The following is a 20,639-nucleotide window of genomic DNA, read 5'->3' on the forward strand; positions in this document are numbered from 1 at the left end:
GTCTATCCCCAGGACCAGTGTTTATCTGAGTCAATGGTACTCTCTCTGACCTTTCTACCCAGTCCCCCAGGTCTAGTTTGTATCTGAGTCAATGGGACTCTCTCTGAAATTTCTCCCAAGTCTATCCCCAGGACCAGTGTGTATCTGAGTCAATAGGACTCTCTCTGACCTTTCTCCCCAGTCCATCCCCAGGACCAGTGTGTATCTGAGTCAATGGGACTCTCTCTGACCTTTCTCCCCTGTCTGTCCCCAGGACCAGTGTGTATCTGAGTCATTGGGACTCTCTCTGACCTTTCTCCCCAGTCTATCCCCAGGACCAGTGTTTATCTGAGTCAATGGGACTCTCTCTGACCTTTCTCCCCAGTCCCCCAGGTCTAGTTTGTATCTGAGTCAATGGGTCTCTCTCTGACCTTTCTCTCCAGTCCCCCAGGACCAGTGTGTATCTGAGTCAATGGGGCTCACTCTGACCTTTCTCCCCAGTCTATCCCCAGGACCAGTGTGTACCTGAGTCAATGGGACTACCTCTGACCTTTCTCCCCAGTCCCCCAGGACCAGTGTGTATCTGAGTCAATGGGACTCTCACTGATCTTTCTCACCATGCCCCCAGGACCAGTGTGTACCTGAGTCAATGGGGTTCTCTCTGACCTTTCTCCCCAGTCCCCCAGGACCAGTGTGTATCTCAGTCAATGGGACTCTCTCTGACCTTTCTCCCCAGACGCCCTGGACCAGTGTTTATCTGAGTCAATGGTACTCTCTGACCTTTCCCCCCGATCTATACCTAGGACCAGTGTGTATCTGAGTCAATGGGACTCTCTCTGACCTTTCTCCCCAGTCTATCCTCAGGACCAGTGTGTATCTGAGTCAATGGGACTCTCTCTGTCGTTTCTCCCCAGTCCCCCAGGACCAGGGTGTATCTGAGATAATGGGACTCTCTCTGACCTTTCTCCCCTATCTATCCCCAGGACCAGTGTGTAACTGAGTCAATGGGACTCTCTCTGACCTTTCTCCCCAGTCTCTCCCCTGGACCAGTGTGCATCTGAGTCAATGGGTCTGTCTCTGACCTTTCTCCCCAGTCTATCCCCAGGACCAGTGTTTATCTGAGTCAAAGGGACTCCCTCAGACCTTTCTCCCCAGTCCCCCAGGACCAGTGTGTATCTGAGTTAATGGGACTCTCTCTGACCTTTCTCCCCTATCTATCCCCAGGACCAGTGTGTATCTGAGTCAATGGGACTCTCTCTGACCTTTCTCCCCAGTCTCTCCCCTGGACCAGTGTGCATCTGAGTCAATGGGTCTGTCTCTGACCTTTCTCCCCAGTCTATCCCCAGGACCAGTGTTTATCTGAGTCAAAGGGACTCCCTCAGACCTTTCTCCCCAGTCCCCCAGGACCAGTGTGTATCTGAGTGAATGGGTCTCTCTCTGACCTTTCTCCCCAGTCTCCCAGGACCAGTGTGTATCTGAGTAAATGGGACTCTTTCTGACATTTCTCCCAAGTCTATCCCCAGGACCAGTGTGTATCTGAGTCAATGGGACTCTCTCTGACCTTTCTCCCCAGTCTATCCCCAGGACAAGTGTGTATCTGAGTCAATGGGATTCTCTCTGACCTTTCTCCCCAGTCTCTCCCCTGGACCAGTGTGCATCTGAGTCAATGGGACTCTCTCTTACCTTTCTCCCCAGTCTATCCCCAGGACCAGAGTGTATCTGAGTAAAAGGGACTCTCTCTGACATTTCTCCCAAGTCTATCCCCAGGACCAGTGTGTATCTGAGTCAATAGGACTCTCTCTGACCTTTCTCCCCAGTCCATCCCCAGGACCAGTGTGTATCTGAGTCAATGGGACTCTCTCTGACCTTTCTCCCCAGTCCCCCAGGACCAGTGTGTATCTGAGTCAATGGGACTCTCTCTGACCTTTCTCCCCAGTCTATCCCCAGGACCAGTGTGTATCTGAGTCAATGGGACTTTCTCTGAACTTTGTCCCCAGTCTATTCCCAGGACCAGTGTGTATCTGAGTCAATGGGACTCTCTCTGAACTTTCTCCCCTGTCTATCCCCAGGACCAGTGTGTATCTGAGTCAATGGGACTCTCTCTGACCTTTCTCCCCAGTCTATCCCCAGGACAAGTGTTTATCTGAGTCAATGGGACTCTCTCTGACCTTTCTCCCCAGTCCCCCAGGTCTAGTTTGTATCTGAGTCAATGGGTCTCTCTCTGACCTTTCTCCCCAGTCCCCCAGGACCAGTGTGTATCTGAGTCAATGGGGTTCTCTCTGACCTTTCTCCCCAGCCCCCAGGACCAGTGTGTATCTCAGTCAATGGGACTCTCTCTGATCTTTCTCCCCAGACCCCCTGGACCAGTGTTTATCTGAGTCAATGGTACTCTCTGACCTTTCCCCCCGATCTATACCCAGGACCAGTGTGTATCTGAGTCAATGGGACTCTCTCTGACCTTTCTCCCCAGTCTATCCCCAGGACCAGTGTGTATCTGAGTCAATGGGACTCTCTCTGTCGTTTCTCCCCAGTCCCCCAGGACCAGGGTGTATCTGAGTTAATGGGACTCTCTCTGACCTTTCTCCCCTATCTATCCCCAGGACCAGTGTGTATCTGAGTCAATGGGACTCTCTCTGACCTTTCTCCCCAGTCTCTCCCCTGGACCAGTGTGCATCTGAGTCAATGGGTCTGTCTCTGACCTTTCTCCCCAGTCTATCCCCAGGACCAGTGTATATCTGAGTCAAAGGGACTCACTCAGACCTTTCTCCCCAGTCCCCCAGGACCAGTGTGTATCTGAGTCAATGGGTCTCTCTCTGACCTTTCTCCCCAGTCTCCCAGGACCAGTGTGTATCTGAGTCAATAGGGCTCTCTCTGACCTTTCTCCCCAGTCTATCCCAAGGACCAGTGTGTATCCGAGTCAATGGGGCTCTCTCCGACCTTTCTCCCCAGTCTATCCCCAGGACCAGTGTGTACCTGAGTCAATGGGAATCTCTCTGACCTTTCTCCCCAGTCCCCCAGGACCAGTGTGCAACTGAGTCAATGGGACTCTCTCTGATCTTTCTCCCCAGTTCCCCAGGACCAGTGTGTACCTGTGTCAATGGGACTCTCTCTTACCTTTCTCCCCAGTCTATCCCCAGGACCAGTGTGTATCTGAGTAATGGGACTCTTTCTGACATTTCTCCCAAGTCTATCCCCAGGACCAGCGTGTATCTGAGTCAATCGGACTCTCTCTGTCGTTTCTCCCCAGCCCCCAGGACCAGTGTGAATCTGAGTCAATGGGTCTGTCTCTGACCTTTCTCCCCAGTCTCTCCCCAGGAGCAGTGTTTATCTGAGTCAATGGGACTCTCTCAGAACTTTCTCCCCAGTCCCCCAGGACCAGTGTGTATCTGAGTCAATGGGACTCTCTCTGACATTTCTCCCAAGTCTATCCCCAGGACCAGTGTGTATCTGAGTCAATAGGACTCTCTCTGACCTTTCTCCCCAGTCCATCCCCAGGACCAGTGTGTATCTGAGTCAATGGGCCTCTCTCTGACCTTTCTCCCCTGTCTATCCCCAGGACCAGTGTGTATCTGAGTCAATGGGACTCTCTCTGACCTTTCTCCCCAGTCTATCCCCAGGACCAGTGTTTATCTGAGTCAATGGGACTCTCTCTGACCTTTCTCCCCAGTCCCCCAGGTCTAGTTTGTATCTGAGTCAATGGGTCTCTCTCTGACCTTTCTCCCCAGTCCCCCAGGACCAGTGTGTATCTCAGTCAATGGGACTCACTCTGACCTTTCTCCCCAGACCCCCTGGACCAGTGTTTATCTGAGTCAATGGTACTCTCTGACCTTTCCCCCCGATCTATACCCAGGACCAGTGTGTATCTGAGTCAATGGGACTCTCTCTGACCTTTCTCCCCAGTCTATCCCCAGGACCAGTGTGTATCTGAGTCAATGGGACTCTCTCTGTCGTTTCTCCCCAGTCCCGCAGGACCAGGGTGTATCTGAGTTAATGGGACTCCCTCTGACCTTTCTCCTCTATCTATCCCCAGGACCAGTGTGTATCTGAGTCAATGGGACTCTCTCTGACCTTTCTCCCCAGTCTCTCCCCTGGACCAGTGTGCATCTGAGTCAATGGGTCTGTCTCTGAACTTTCTCCCCAGTCTATCCCCAGGACCAGTGTTTATCTGAGTCAAAGGGACTCCCTCAGACTTTTCTCCCCAGTCCCCCATGACCAGTGTGTATCTGAGTCAATGGGTCTCTCTCTGATCTTTCTCCCCAGTTTCCCAGGACCAGTGTGTATCTGAGTCAATAGGGTTCTCTCTGACCTTTCTCCCCAGTCTATCCCAAGGACCAGTGTGTATCTGAGTCAATGGGGCTCTCTCCGACCTTTCTCCCCAGTCTATCCCCAGGACCAGTGTGTACCTGAGTCAATGGGAATCTCTCTGACCTGTCTCCCCAGTCCCCCAGGACCAGTGTGCAACTGAGTCAATGGGACTCTCTCTGATCTTTCTCCCCAGTCCCCCAGGACCAGTGTGTACCTGAGTCAATGGGACTCTCTCTTACATTTCTCCCCAGTCTATCCCCAGGACCAGTGTGTATCTGAGTAATGGGACTCTTTCTGACATTTCTCCCAAGTCTATCCCCAGGACCAGTGTGTATCTGAGTCAATGGGACTCTCTGACCTTTCCACCCAGTCTATCCCCAGGACCAGTGTGTATCTGAGTCAATGGGACTCTCTCTGACCTTTCTCCCCAGTCTATCCCCAGGACCAGTGTGTATCTGAGTCAATGGGACTCTCTCTGTCGTTTCTCCCCAGCCCCCAGGACCAGTGTGTATCTGAGTTCATGGGACTCTCTCTGACCTTTCTCCCAAGTCTATCCCCAGGACCAGTGTGTATCTGAGTCAATGGGACTCTCTCTGACCTTTCTCCCCAGTCTCTCCCCTGGACCAGTGTGAATCTGAGTCAATGGGTCTGTCTCTGACCTTTCTCCCCAGTCTATCCCCAGGAGCAGTGTTTATCTGAGTCAATGGGACTCTCTCAGACCTTTCTCCCCAGTCCCCCAGGACCAGTGTGTATCTGAGTCAATGGGTCTCTCTCTGACCTTTCTCCCCAGTCCCCCAGGACCAGTGTGTATCTGAGTCAATGGGGCTCTCTCTGACATTTCTCCCCAGTCTATCCCCAGGACCAGTGTGTACCTGAGTCAATGGTAATCTCTCTGACCTTTCTCCCCAGTCCCCCAGGACCAGTGTGTACCTGTGTCAATGGGACTCTCTCTGAACTTTCTCCCCAGTCCCCCAAGCCCATTGTGTATCTGAGTCAATGGGACTCTCTCTGACCTTTCTCCCCAGACCCCCAGGACCAATGTGTATCTGAGTCAATGGGACTCTCTCTGTCGTTTCTCCCCAGCCCCCAGGACCAGTGTGTATCTGAGTTCATGGGACTCTCTGTGACCTTTCTCCCCAGTCTATCCCCAGGACCAGTGTGTATCTGAGTCAATGGGACTCTCTCTGAACTTTCTCCCCAGTCTCTCCCCTGGACCAGTGTGCATCTGAGTCAATGAGTCTGTCTCTGACCTTTCTCCCCAGTCTATCCCCAGGAGCAGTGTTTATCTGAGTCAATGGGACTCTCTCAGACCTTTCTCCCCAGTCCCCCAGGACCAGTGTGTATCTGATTCAATGGGTCTCTCTCTGACCTTTCTCCCCAGTCCCCCAGGACCAGTGTGTACCTGAGTAAATGGGGCTCTCTCTGACATTTCTCCCCAGTCCCCCAGGACCAGTGTGTAACTGAGTCAATGGGACTCTCTCTGATCTTTCTCCCCAGTCCCCCAGGACCAGTGTGTATCTGAGTCAATAGGACTCTCTGAACTTTCCCCCCAGTCTATCCCCAGGACCAATGTGTATCTAAGTCAATGGGACTCTCTCTGACATTTCTCCACAGTCTATCCCCAGGACCAGTGTGTATCTGAGTTCATGGGACTCTCTCTGACCTTTCTCCCAAGTCTATCCCCAGGACCAGTGTGTATCTGAGTCAATGGGACTCTCTCTGACCTTTCTCCCCAGTCTCTCCCCTGGACCAGTGTGAATCTGAGTCAATGGGTCTGTCTCTGACCTTTCTCCCCAGTCTATCCCCAGGAGCAGTGTTTATCTGAGTCAATGGGACTCTCTCAGACCTTTCTCCCCAGTCCCCCAGGACCAGTGTGTATCTGAGTCAATGGGTCTCTCTCTGACCTTTCTCCCCAGTCCCCCAGGACCAGTGTGTATCTGAGTCAATGGGGCTCTCTCTGACATTTCTCCCCAGTCTATCCCCAGGACCAGTGTGTACCTGAGTCAATGGTAATCTCTCTGACCTTTCTCCCCAGTCCCCCAGGACCAGTGTGTAACTGAGTCAATGGGACTCTCTCTGATCTTTCTCCCCAGTCCCCCAGGACCAGTGTGTACCTGTGTCAATGGGACTCTCTCTGAACTTTCTCCCCAGTCCCCCAAGCCCATTGTGTATCTGAGTCAATGGGACTCTCTCTGACCTTTCTCCCCAGACCCCCAGGACCAATGTGTATCTGAGTCAATGGGACTCTGTCTGTCGTTTCTCCCCAGCCCCCAGGACCAGTGTGTATCTGAGTTCATGGGACTCTCTGTGACCTTTCTCCCCAGTCTATCCCCAGGACCAGTGTGTATCTGTGTCAATGGGACTCTCTCTGAACTTTCTCCCCAGTCTCTCCCCTGGACCAGTGTGCATCTGAGTCAATGAGTCTGTCTCTGACCTTTCTCCCCAGTCTATCCCCAGGAGCAGTGTTTATCTGAGTCAATGGGACTCTCTCAGACCTTTCTCCCCAGTCCCCCAGGACCAGTGTGTATCTGATTCAATGGGTCTCTCTCTGACCTTTCTCCCCAGTCCCCCAGGACCAGTGTGTACCTGAGTAAATGGGGCTCTCTCTGACATTTCTCCCCAGTCCCCCAGGACCAGTGTGTAACTGAGTCAATAGGACTCTCTCTGATCTTTCTCCCCAGTCCCCCAGGACCAGTGTGTATCTGAGTCAATAGGACTCTCTGAACTTTCCCCCCAGTCTATCCCCAGGACCAATGTGTATCTGAGTCAATGGGACTCTCTCTGACATTTCTCCACAGTCTATCCCCAGGACCAGTGTGTATCTGTGTCTCAATGGGACACTCTCTGACATTCTCCCCAGTCTATCCCCAGGACCAGTGTGTATCTGAGTCAATGGGACTCTCTCTGACCTGTCTCCCCAGTCTATCCCCAGGACCAGTGTGTATCTGAGTCAATGGGACTCTCTCTGACCTTTCTCCCCAGTCTATCCCCAGGACCAGTGTGTATCTGAGTCAATGGGACTCTCTCTGAACTTTCTCCCCAGTCTATCCCCAGGGCCAGTGTGTATCTGAGTCAGTGGTACTCTCTGACCTTTCCCCACAGTCTATCCCCAAGACCAGTGTGTATCTGAGTCAATGGGACTCTCTCTGACCTTTCTCCCCAGTCCCCCAGGACCAGTGTGTATCTGAGTCAATGGGTCTCTCTCTGACCTTTCTCCACAGTCCCCCAGGACCAGTGTGTATCTGAGTCAATGGGGCTCTCTCCGACCTTTCTCCCCAGTCTATCCCCAGGACCAGTGTGTACCTGAGTCAATGGGAATCTCTCTGACCTTTCTCCCCAGTTCCCCAGGACCAGTGTGCAACTGAGTGAATGGGACTCTCTCTGATCTTTCTCCCCAGTCCCCCAGGACCAGTGTGTACCTGAGTCAATGGGACTCTCTCTTACCTTTCTCCCCAGTCTATCCCCAGGACCAGTGTGTATCTGAGTAAATGGGACTCTTTCTGACATTTCTCCCAAGTCTATCCCCAGGACCAGTGTATATCTGAGTCAATGGGACTCTCTGACCTTTCTCTCCAGCCCCCCAGGACCAGTGTGTATCTGAGTCAATGGGGCTCTCTCTGACCTTTCTCCCCAGTCTATCCTCAGGACCAGTGTGTACCTGAGTCAATGGGAATCTCTCTGACATTTCTCCCCTGTCCCCCAGGACCAGTGTGTAACTGAGTCAATGGGACTCTCTCTGATCTTTCTCCCCAGTCCCCCAGGACCAGTGTGTACCTGTGTCAATGGGACTCTCTCTGAACTTTCTCCCCAGTACCCCAAGACCAGTGTGTATCTGAGTCAATGGCACTCTCTCTGACCTTTCTCCCCAGACCCCCAGGACCAGTGTGTATCTGAGTCAATGGGACTCTCTGAACTTTCTCCCCAGTCTTTCCCCAGGACCAGTGTGTATCTGAGTCAATGGGACTCTCTCTGACATTTCTCCACAGTCTATCCCCAGGACCAGTGTGTATCTGTGTCAATGGGACACTCTCTGACATTCTCCCCAGTCTATCCCCGGGACCAGTGTGTATCTGAGTCAATGGGACTCTCTCTGACCTTTCTCCCCAGTCTATCCCCAGGACCAGTGTGTATCTGAGTCAATGGGACTCTCTCTGAACTTTCTCCCCAGTCTATCCCCAAGACCAGTGTGTATCTGAGTCGAAGGTACTCTCTCTGACATTTCCCCCCAGTCTATCCCCAGGACTAGTGTTTATCTGAGTCAATGGGACTCTCTCAGACCTTTCTCCCCAGTCCCCCAGGACCAGTGTGTATCTGAGACAATGGGTCTCTCTCTGACCTTTCTCCCCAGTCCCCCAGGACCAGTGTGTATCTGAGTCAATGGGGCTCTCTCCGACCTTTCTCCCCAGTCTATCCCCAGGACCAGTGTGTACCTGAGTCAATGGGAATCTCTCTGACCTTTCTCCACAGTCCCCCAGGACCAGTGTGTAACTGAGTCAATGGGACTCTCTCTGAACTTTCTCCCCAGTCCCCCAGGACCAGTGTGTACCTGAGTCAATGGGACTCGCTCTTACCTTTCTCCCCAGTCTATCCCCAGGACCAGTGTGTATCTGAGTAAATGGGACTCTCTCTGACATTTCTCCCAAGTCTATCCCCAGGACCAGTGTGTATCTGAGTCAATAGGACTCTCTCTGACCTTTCTCCCCAGTCTATCTCCAGGACCAGTGTGTATCTGAGTCAATGGGAGTCTCTCTGACCTTTCTCCACAGTCTATCCCCAGGACCAGTGTGTCTCTGAGTCAATGGGACACTCTCTGACATTCTCCCCAGTCTATCCCCAGGACCAGTGTGTATCTGAGTCAATGGGACTCTCTCTGACCTTTCTCCCCAGTCTATCCCCAGGACCAGTGTGTATCTGAGTCAATGGGACTCTCTCTGACCTTTCTCCCCAGTCTATCCCCAGGACCAGTGTGCATCTGAGTCAATGGGACTCTCTCTGACCTTTCTGCCCAGTCTATCCCCAGGACCAGTGTGTATCTGAGTCAGTGGGACTCTCTGACCTTTCCCCCCAGTCTATCCCCAGGACCAGTGTGTATCTGAGTCAATGGGACTCTCTCTGACCTTTCTCCCCAGACCCCCTGGACCAGTGTTTATCTGAGTCTATGGTACTCTCTGACCTTTCCCCCCGATCTATACCCAGGACCAGTGTGTATCTGAGTCAATGGGACTCTCTCTGACCTTTCTCCCCAGTCTATCCCCAGGACCAGTGTGTATCTGAGTCAATGGGACTCTCTCTGACATTTCTCCACAGTCTTTCCCCAGGACCAGTGTGCATCTGTGTCAATGGGACACTCTCCGACCTTTCTCCCCTAGTCTATCCCCAGGACCAGTGTGTACCTGAGTCAATGGGAATCTCTCTGACCTTTCTCCACAGTCCCCCAGGACCAGTGTGTAACTGAGTCAATGGGACTCTCTCTGAACTTTCTCCCCAGTCCCCCAGGACCAGTGTGTACCTGAGTCAATGGGACTCGCTCTTACCTTTCTCCCCAGTCTATCCCCAGGACCAGTGTGTATCTGAGTCAATGGGACTCTCTCTGACCTTTCTCCCCAGTCTATCCCCAGGACCAGTGTGTATCTGAGTCAATGGGACTCTCTCTGACCTTTCTCCTCAGTCTATCCCCAGGACCAGTGTGCATCTGAGTCAATGGGACTCTCTCTGACCTTTCTGCCCAGTCTATCCCCAGGACCAGTGTGTATCTGAGTCAGTGGGACTCTCTGACCTTTCCCCCCAGTCTATCCCCAGGACCAGTGTGTATCTGAGTCAATGGGACTCTCTCTGACCTTTCTCCCCAGACCCCCTGGACCAGTGTTTATCTGAGTCTATGGTACTCTCTGACCTTTCCCCCCGATCTATACCCAGGACCAGTGTGTATCTGAGTCAATGGGACTCTCTCTGACCTTTCTCCCCAGTCTATCCCCAGGACCAGTGTGTATCTGAGTCAATGGGACTCTCTCTGTCGTTTCTCCCCAGTCCCCCAGGACCAGGGTGTATCTGAGTTAATGGGACTCCCTCTGACCTTTCTCCTCTATCTATCCCCAGGACCAGTGTGTATCTGAGTCAATGGGACTCTCTCTGACCTTTCTCCCCAGTCTCTCCCCTGGACCAGTGTGCATCTGAGTCAATGGGTCTGTCTCTGACCTTTCTCCACAGTCTATCCCCAGGACCAGTGTTTATCTGAGTCAAAGGGACTCCCTCAGACCTTTCTCCCCAGTCCCCCATGACCAGTGTGTATCTGAGTCAATGGGTCTCTCTCTGACCTTTCTCCCCAGTCTCCCAGGACCAGTGTGTATCTGAGTCAATAGGGCTCTCTCTGACCTTTCTCCCCAGTCTATCCCAAGGACCAGTGTGTATCTGAGTCAATGGGGCTCTCTCCGACCTTTCTCCCCTAGTCTATCCCCAGGACCAGTGTGTACCTGAGTCAATGGGAATCTCTCTGATCTTTCTCCCCAGTCCTCCAGGACCAGTGTGCAACTGAGTCAATGGGACTCTCTCTGATCTTTCTCCAAAGTCCCCCAGGACCAGTGTGTACCTGAGTCAATGGGACTCTCTCTTACATTTCTCCCCAGTCTATCCCCAGGACCAGTGTGTATCTGAGTAATGGGACTCTTTCTGACATTTCTCCCAAGTCTATCCCCAGGACCAGTGTGTATCTGAGTCAATGGGACTCTTTGATCTTTCCCCCCAGTCTATCCCCAGGACCAGTGTGTATCTGAGTCAATGGGACTCTCTCTGTCGTTTCTCCCCAGCCCCCAGGACCAGTGTGTATCTGAGTTCATGGGACTCTCTCTGACCTTTCTCCCAAGTCTATCCCCAGGACCAGTGTGTATCTGAGTCAATGGGACTCTCTCTGACCTTTCTCCCCAGTCTCTCCCCTGGACCAGTGTGAATCTGAGTCAATGGGTCTGTCTCTGACCTTTCTCCCCAGTCTATCCCCAGGAGCAGTGTTTATCTGAGTCAATGGGACTCTCTCAGACCTTTCTCCCCATTCCCCCAGGACCAGTGTGTATCTGAGTCAATGGGTCTCTCTCTGACCTTTCTCCCCAGTCCCCAGGACCAGTGCTTATCTGAGTCAATGGGGCTCTCTCTGACATTTCTCCCCAGTCTATCCCCAGGACCAGTGTGTACCTGAGTCAATGGTAATCTCTCTGACCTTTCTCCCCAGTCCCCCAGGACCAGTGTGTAACTGAGTCAATGGGACTCTCTCTGATCTTTCTCCCCAGTCCCCCAGGACCAGTGTGTACCTGTGTCAATGGGACACTCTCTGAACTTTCTCCCCAGTCCCCCAAGACCAGTGTGTATCTGAGTCAATGGGACTCTCTCTGACCTTTCTCCCCAGACCCCCAGGACCAATGTGTATCTGAGTCAATGGGACTCTCTCTGTCGTTTCTCCCCAGCCCCCAGGACCAGTGTGTATCTGAGTTCATGGGACTCTCTGTGACCTTTCTCCCAAGTCTATCCCCAGGACCAGTGTGTATCTGAGTCAATGGTACTCTCTCTGACCTTTCTCCCCAGTCTCTCCCCTGGACCAGTGTGCATCTGAGTCAATGAGTCTGTCTCTGACCTTTCTCCCCAGTCTATCCCCAGGAGCAGTGTTTATCTGAGTCAATGGGACTCTCTCAGACCTTTCTCCCCAGTCCCCCAGGACCAGTGTGTATCTGAGTCAATGGGTCTCTCTCTGACCTTTCACCCCAGTCCCCCAGGACCAGTGTGTATCTGAGTAAATGGGGATCTCTCTGACATTTCTCCCCAGTCTATCCCCAGGACCAGTGTGTACCTGAGTCAATGGGAATCTCTCTGACCTTTCTCCCCAGTTCCCCAGGACCAGTGTGTAACTGAGTCAATGGGACTCTCTCTGATCTTTCTCCCCAGTCCCCCAGGACCAGTGTGTACCTGTGTCAAGGGGACTCTCTCTGAACTTTCTCCCCAGTCCCCCAAGACCAGTTTGTATCTGAGTCAATGGGACTCTCTCTGACCTTTCTCCCCAGACCCCCAGGACCAGTGTGTATCTGAGTCAATAGGACTCTCTGAACTTTCCCCCCAGTCTATCCCCAGGACCAATGTGTATCTGAGTCAATGGGACTCTCTCTGACATTTCTCCACAGTCTATCCCCAGGACCAGTGTGTATCTGTGTCTCAATGGGACACTCTCTGACATTCTCCCCAGTCTATCCCCAGGACCAGTGTGCAACTGAGTGAATGGGACTCTCTCTGATCTTTCTCCCCAGTCCCCCAGGACCAGTGTGTACCTGAGTCAATGGGACTCTCTCTTACCTTTCTCCCCAGTCTATCCCCAGGACCAGTGTGTATCTGAATAAATGGGACTCTTTCTGACATTTCTCCCAAGTCTATCCCCAGGACCAGTGTATATCTGAGTCAATGGGACTCTCTGACCTTTCTCTCCAGCCCCCCAGGACCAGTGTGTATCTGAGTCAATGGGGCTCTCTCTGACCTTTCTCCCCAGTCTATCCTCAGGACCAGTGTGTACCTGAGTCAATGGGAATCTCTCTGACATTTCTCCCCTGTCCCCCAGGACCAGTGTGTAACTGAGTCAATGGGACTCTCTCTGATCTTTCTCCCCAGTCCCCCAGGACCAGTGTGTACCTGTGTCAATGGGACTCTCTCTGAACTTTCTCCCCAGTCCCCCAAGACCAGTGTGTATCTGAGTCAATGGCACTCTCTCTGACCTTTCTCCCCAGACCCCCAGGACCAGTGTGTATCTGAGTCAATGGGACTCTCTGAACTTTCTCCCCAGTCTTTCCCCAGGACCAGTGTGTATCTGAGTCAATGGGACTCTCTCTGACATTTCTCCACAGTCTATCCCCAGGACCAGTGTGTATCTGTGTCAATGGGACACTCTCTGACATTCTCCCCAGTCTATCCCCAGGACCAGTGTGTATCTGAGTCAATGGGACTCTCTCTGACCTTTCTCCCCAGTCTATCCCCAGGACCAGTGTGTATCTGAGTCAATGGGACTCTCTCTGAACTTTCTCCCCAGTCTATCCCCAAGACCAGTGTGTATCTGAGTCGAAGGTACTCTCTCTGACATTTCCCCCCAGTCTATCCCCAGGACTAGTGTTTATCTGAGTCAATGTGACTCTCTCAGACCTTTCTCCCCAGTCCCCCAGGACCAGTGTGTATCTGAGACAATGGGTCTCTCTCTGACCTTTCTCCCCAGTCCCCCAGGACCAGTGTGTATCTGAGTCAATGGGGCTCTCTCCGACCTTTCTCCCCAGTCTATCCCCAGGACCAGTGTGTACCTGAGTCAATGGGAATCTCTCTGACCTTTCTCCACAGTCCCCCAGGACCAGTGTGTAACTGAGTCAATGGGACTCTCTCTGAACTTTCTCCCCAGTCCCCCAGGACCAGTGTGTACCTGAGTCAATGGGACTCTCTCTTACCTTTCTCCCCAGTCTATCCCCAGGACCAGTGTGTATCTGAGTAAATGGGACTCTCTCTGACATTTCTCCCAAGTCTATCCCCAGGACCAGTGTGTATCTGAGTCAATAGGACTCTCTCTGACCTTTCTCCCCAGTCTATCCCCAGGACCAGTGTGTATCTGAGTCAATGGGACTCTCTCTGACCTTTCTCCACAGTCTATCCCCAGGGCCAGTGTGTATCTGAGTCAATGGGACACTCTCTGACATTCTCCCCAGTCTATCCCCAGGACCAGTGTGTGTCTGAGTCAATGGGACTCTCTCTGACCTTTCTCCCCAGTCTATCCCCAGGACCAGTGTGTATCTGAGTCAATGGGACTCTCTCTGACCTTTCTCCCCAGTCTATCCCCAGGACCAGTGTGTATCTGAGTCAAGGGGACTCTCTCTGACCTTTCTCCCCAGTCTATCCCCAGGACCAGTGTGTATCTGAGTCAGTGGGACTCTCTTACCTTTCCCCCCAGTCTATCCCCAGGACCAGTGTGTATCTGAGTCAATGGGACTCTCTCTGACCTTTCTCCCCAGTCCCCCAGGACCAGTGTGTATCTGAGTTAATGGGACTCTCTCTGATCTTTCTCCCCTCTCTATCCCCAGGACCAGTGTGTATCTGAGTCAATGGGACTCTCTCTGACCTTTCTCCCCAGTCTATCCCCAGGACCAGTGTTTATCTGAGTCAATGGGACTCTCTCAGAACTTTCTCCCCAGTCCCCCATGACCAGTGTGTATCTGAGTCAATGGGTCTCTCTCTGACGTTTCTCCCCAGTCCCCCAGGACCAGTGTGTATCTGAGTCAATGGGGCTCTCTCCGACCTTTCTCCCCAGTCTATCCCCAGGACCAGCGTGTACCTGAGTCAATGGGAATCTCTCTGAACTTTCTCCCCAGTCTATCACCAGGACCAGTGTGTATCTGAGTCAATGGGACTCTCTCTCACCTTTCTCCCCAGTCTATCCCCAGGACCAGTGTGTATCTGAGTCAATGGGGCTCTCTCTGACATTTCTCCCCAGTCTATCCACAGGACCAGTGTGTATCTGAGTCAGTGGTACTCTCTGACCTTTCCTCCCAGTCTATCCCCAGGACCAGTGTGTATCTGAGTCAATGGGACTCTCTCTGAACTTTCTCCCCAGTCCCCCAGGACCAGTGTGTATCTGAGTTAATGGGACTCTCTCTGATCTTTCTCCCCTCTCTATGCCCAGGACCAGTGTGTATCTGAGTCAATGGGACTCTCTCTGACCTTTCTCCCCAGTCTCTCCCCTGGAACAGTGTACATCTGAGTCAATGGGTCTCTCTCTGACATTTCTCCCAAGTCTATGCCCAGGACCAGTGTGTATCTGAGTCAATAGGACTCTCTCTGACCTTTCTCCCCAGTCTATCCCCAGGACCAGTGTGTATCTGAGTCAATGGGACTCTCTCTGACATTTCTCCCCAGTCTATCCTCAGGACCAGTGTGTACCTGAGTCAATGGGAATCTCTCTGACATTTCTCCCCTGTCCCCCAGGACCAGTGTGTAACTGAGTCAATGGGACTCTCTCTGATCTTTCTCCCCAGTCCCCCAGGACCAGTGTGTACCTGTGTCAATGGGACTCTCTCTGAACTTTCTCCCCAGTCCCCCAAGACCAGTGTGTATCTGAGTCAATGGCACTCTCTCTGACCTTTCTCCCCAGACCCCCAGGACCAGTGTGTATCTGAGTCAATGGGACTCTCTGAACTTTCTCCCCAGTCTTTCCCCAGGACCAGTGTGTATCTGAGTCAATGGGACTCTCTCTGACATTTCTCCACAGTCTAGCCCCAGGACCAGTGTGTATCTGTGTCAATGGGACACTCTCTGACATTCTCCCCAGTCTATCCCCAGGACCAGTGTGTATCTGAGTCAATGGGACTCTCTCTGACCTTTCTCCCCAGTCTATCCCCAGGACCAGTGTGTATCTGAGTCAATGGGACTCTCTCTGAACTTTCTCCCCAGTCTATCCCCAAGACCAGTGTGTATCTGAGTCGGAGGTACTCTCTCTGACATTTCCCCCCAGTCTATCCCCAGGACTAGTGTTTATCTGAGTCAATGGGACTCTCTCAGACCTTTCTCCCCAGTCCCCCAGGACCAGTGTGTATCTGAGACAATGGGTCTCTCTCTGACCTTTCTCCCCAGTCCCCCAGGACCAGTGTGTATCTGAGTCAATGGGGCTCTCTCCGACCTTTCTCCCCAGTCTATCCCCAGGACCAGTGTGTACCTGAGTCAATGGGAATATCTCTGACCTTTCTCCACAGTCCCCCAGGACCAGTGTGTAACTGAGTCAATGGGACTCTCTCTGAACTTTCTCCCCAGTCCCCCAGGACCAGTGTGTAACTGAGTCAATGGGACTCTCTCTTACCTTTCTCCCCAGTCTATCCCCAGGACCAGTGTGTATCTGAGTAAATGGGACTCTCTCTGACATTTCTCCCAAGTCTATCCCCAGGACCAGTGTGTATCTGAGTCAATAGGACTCTCTCTGACCTTTCTCCCCAGTCTATCCCCAGGACCAGTGTGTATCTGAGTCAATGGGACTCTCTCTGACCTTTCTCCACAGTCTATCCCCAGGACCAGTGTGTATCTGAGTCAATGGGACACTCTCTGACATTCTCCCCAGTCTATCCCCAGGACCAGTGTGTATCTGAGTCAATGGGACTCTCTCTGACCTTTCTCCCCAGTCTATCCCCAGGACCAGTGTGTATCTGAGTCAATGGGACTCTCTCTGACCTTTCTCCCCAGTCTATCCCCAGGACCAGTGTGCATCTGAGTCAATGGGACTCTCTCTGACCTTTCTCCCCAGTCTATCCCCAGGACCAGTGTGTATCTGAGTCAGTGGGACTCTCTGACCTCTCCTCCCAGTCTATCCCCAGGACCAGTGTGTATCTGAGTCAATGGGACTCTCTCTGACCTTTCTCCCCAGTCCCCCAGGACCAGTGTGTATCTGAGTTAATGGGACTCTCTCTGACCTTTCTCCCCAGTCTATCCCCAGGACCAGTGTTTATCTGAGTCAATGGGACTCTCTCAGACCTTTCTCCCCAGTCCCCCAGGACCAGTGTGTATCTGAGTCAATGGGACTCTCTCTGAACTTTCTCCCCAGTCCCCCAGGACCAGTGTGTATCTGAGTTAATGGGACTCTCTCTGATCTTTCTCCCCTCTCTATCCCCAGGACCAGTGTGTATCTGAGTCAATGGGACTCTCTCTGACCTTTCTCCCCAGTCTCTCCCCTGGAACAGTGTACATCTGAGTCAATGGGTCTCTCTCTGACATTTCTCCCAAGTCTATCCCCAGGACCAGTGTGTATCTGAGTCAATAGGACTCTCTCTGACCTTTCTCCCCAGTCTATCCCCAGGACCAGTGTGTATCTGAGTCAATGGGGCTCTCTCCGACCTTTCTCCCCAGTTATTCCCCAGGACCAGTGTGTACCTGAGTCAATGGGAATCTCTCTGACCTTTCTTCACAGTCCCCCAGGACCAGTGTGTAACTGAGTCAATGGGACTCTCTCTGAACTTTCTCCCCAGTCCCCCAGGACGAGTGTGTACCTGAGTCAATACGACTCTCTCTTACCTTTCTCTCCAGTCTATCCCCAGGACCAGTGTGTATCTGAGTAAATGGGACTCTCTCTGACATTTCTCCCAAGTCTATCCCCAGGACCAGTGTGTCTCTGAGTCAATAGGACTCTCTCTGACCTTTCTCCCCAGTCTATCCCCAGGACCAGTGTGTATCTGAGTCAATGGAACTCTCTCTGACCTTTCTCCACAGTCTATCCCCAGGACCAGTGTGTATCTGAGTCAATGGGACACTCTCTGACATTCTCCCCAGTCTATCCCCAGGACCAGTGTGTATCTGAGACAATGGGACTCTCTCTGACCTTTCTCCCCAATCTATCCCCAGGACCAGTGTGTATCTGAGTCAATGGGACTCTCTCTGACCTTTCTCCCCAGTCTATCCCCAGGACCAGTGTGTATCTGAGTCAATGGGACTCTCTCTGACCTTTCTCCCCAGTCTATCCCCAGGACCAGTGTGTATCTGAGTCAGTGGGACTCTCTGACCTCTCCTCCCAGTCTATCCCCAGGACCAGTGTGTATCTGAGTCAATGGGACTCTCTCTGACCTTTCTCCCCAGTCTATCCCCAGGACCAGTGTGTATCTGAGTCAATGGGGCTCTCTCCGACCTTTCTCCCCAGTTATTCCCCAGGACCAGTGTGTACCTGAGTCAATGGGAATCTCTCTGACCTTTCTTCACAGTCCCCCAGGACCAGTGTGTAACTGAGTCAATGGGACTCTCTCTGAACTTTCTCCCCAGTCCCCCAGGACCAGTGTGTACCTGAGTCAATACGACTCTCTCTTACCTTTCTCCCCAGTCTATCCCCAGGACCAGTGTGTATCTGAGTAAATGGGACTCTCTCTGACATTTCTCCCAAGTCTATCCCCAGGACCAGTGTGTCTCTGAGTCAATAGGACTCTCTCTGACCTTTCTCCCCAGTCTATCCCCAGGACCAGTGTGTATCTGAGTCAATGGGACTCTCTCTGACCTTTCACCACAGTCTATCCCCAGGACCAGTGTGTATCTGAGTCAATGGGACACTCTCTGACATTCTCCCCAGTCTATCCCCAGGACCAGTGTGTATCTGAGTAAATGGGACTCTCTCCGACCTTTCTCCCCAGTTATTCCCCAGGACCAGTGTGTACCTGAGTCAATGGGAATCTCTCTGACCTTTCTTCACAGTCCCCCAGGACCAGTGTGTAACTGAGTCAATGGGACTCTCTCTGAACTTTCTCCCCAGTCCCCCAGGACCAGTGTGTACCTGAGTCAATACGACTCTCTCTTACCTTTCTCCCCAGTCTATCCCCAGGACCAGTGTGTATCTGAGTAAATGGGACTCTCTCTGACATTTCTCCCAAGTCTATCCCCAGGACCAGTGTGTCTCTGAGTCAATAGGACTCTCTCTGACCTTTCTCCCCAGTCTATCCCCAGGACCAGTGTGTATCTGAGTCAATGGGACTCTCTCTGACCTTTCTCCACAGTCTATCCCCAGGACCAGTGTGTATCTGAGTCAATGGGACACTCTCTGACATTCTCCCCAGTCTATTCCCAGGACCAGTGTGTATCTGAGACAATGGGACTCTCTCTGACCTTTCTCCCCAATCTATCCCCAGGACCAGTGTGTATCTGAGTCAATGGGACTCTCTCTGACCTTTCTCCCCAGTCTATCCCCAGGACCAGTGTGTATCTGAGTCAATGGGACTCTCTCTGAACTTTCTCCCCAGTCTATCCCCAGGACCAGTGTGTATCTGAGTCAGTAGGACTCTCTGACCTCTCCTCCCAGTCTATCCCCAGGACCAGTGTGTATCTGAGTCAATGGGACTCTCTCTGACCTTTCTCCCCAGTCCCCCAGGACCAGTGTGTATCTGAGTTAATGGGACTCTCTCTGATCTTTCTCCCCTCTCTATCCCCAGGACCAGTGTGTATCTGAGTCAATGGGACTCTCTCTGACCTTTCTCCCCAGTCTATCCCCAGGACCAGTGTTTATCTGAGTCAATGGGACTCTCTCAGACCTTTCTCCCCAGTCCCCCAGGACCAGTGTGTATCTGAGTCAATGGGACTCTCTCTGAACTTTCTCCCCAGTCCCCCAGGACCAGTGTGTATCTGAGTTAATGGGACTCTCTCTGATCTTTCTCCCCTCTCTATCCCCAGGACCAGTGTGTATCTGAGTCAATGGGACTCTCTCTGACCTTTCTCCCCAGTCTCTCCCCTGGAACAGTGTACATCTGAGTCAATGGGTCTCTCTCTGACATTTCTCCCAAGTCTATCCCCAGGACCAGTGTGTATCTGAGTCAATAGGACTCTCTCTGACCTTTCTCCCCAGTCTATCCCCAGGACCAGTGTGTATCTGAGTCAATGGGACTCTCTCTGACATTTCTCCCCAGTCTATCCCCAGGACCAGTGTGTATCTGAGTCAATGGGACTCTCTCAGACCTTTCTCCCCAGTCCCCCAGGACCAGTGTGTATCTGAGACAATGCGTCTCTCTCTGACCTTTCTCCCCAGTCCCCCAGGACCAGTGTGTATCTGAGTCAATGGGGCTCTCTCCGACCTTTCTCCCCAGTTATTCCCCAGGACCAGTGTGTACCTGAGTCAATGGGAATCTCTCTGACCTTTCTTCACAGTCCCCCAGGACCAGTGTGTAACTGAGTCAATGGGACTCTCTCTGAACTTTCTCCCCAGTCCCCCAGGACCAGTGTGTACCTGAGTCAATACGACTCTCTCTTACCTTTCTCCCCAGTCTATCCGCAGGACCAGTGTGTATCTGAGTAAATGGGACTCTCTCTGACATTTCTCCCAAGTCTATCCCCAGGGCCAGTGTGTCTCTGAGTCAATAGGACTCTCTCTGACCTTTCTCCCCAGTCTATCCCCAGGAACAGTGTGTATCTGAGTCAATGGGACTCTCTCTGACCTTTCTCCACAGTCTATCCCCAGGACCAGTTTGTATCTGAGTCAATGGGACACTCTCTGACATTCTCCCCAGTCTATCCCCAGGACCAGTGTGTATCTGAGACAATGGGACTCTCTCTGACCTTTCTCCCCAATCTATCCCCAGGACCAGTGTGTATCTGAGTCAATGGGACTCTCTCTGACCTTTCACCCCAGTCTATCCACAGGACCAGTGTGTATCTGAGTCAATGGGACTCTCTCTGACCTTTCTCCCCAGTCTATCCCCAGGACCAGTGTGTATCTGAGTCAGTGGGACTCTCTGACCTCTCCTGCCAGTCTATCCCCAGGACCAGTGTGTATCTGAGTCAATGGGACTCTCTCTGACCTTTCTCCCCAGTCCCCAAGGACCAGTGTGTATCTGAGTCAATGGGACTCT

This window comes from Pristiophorus japonicus, unplaced genomic scaffold (assembly GCF_044704955.1).
Source record: "Pristiophorus japonicus isolate sPriJap1 unplaced genomic scaffold, sPriJap1.hap1 HAP1_SCAFFOLD_30, whole genome shotgun sequence".
In the NCBI taxonomy this organism is placed as follows: Eukaryota; Metazoa; Chordata; class Chondrichthyes; family Pristiophoridae; genus Pristiophorus; species Pristiophorus japonicus.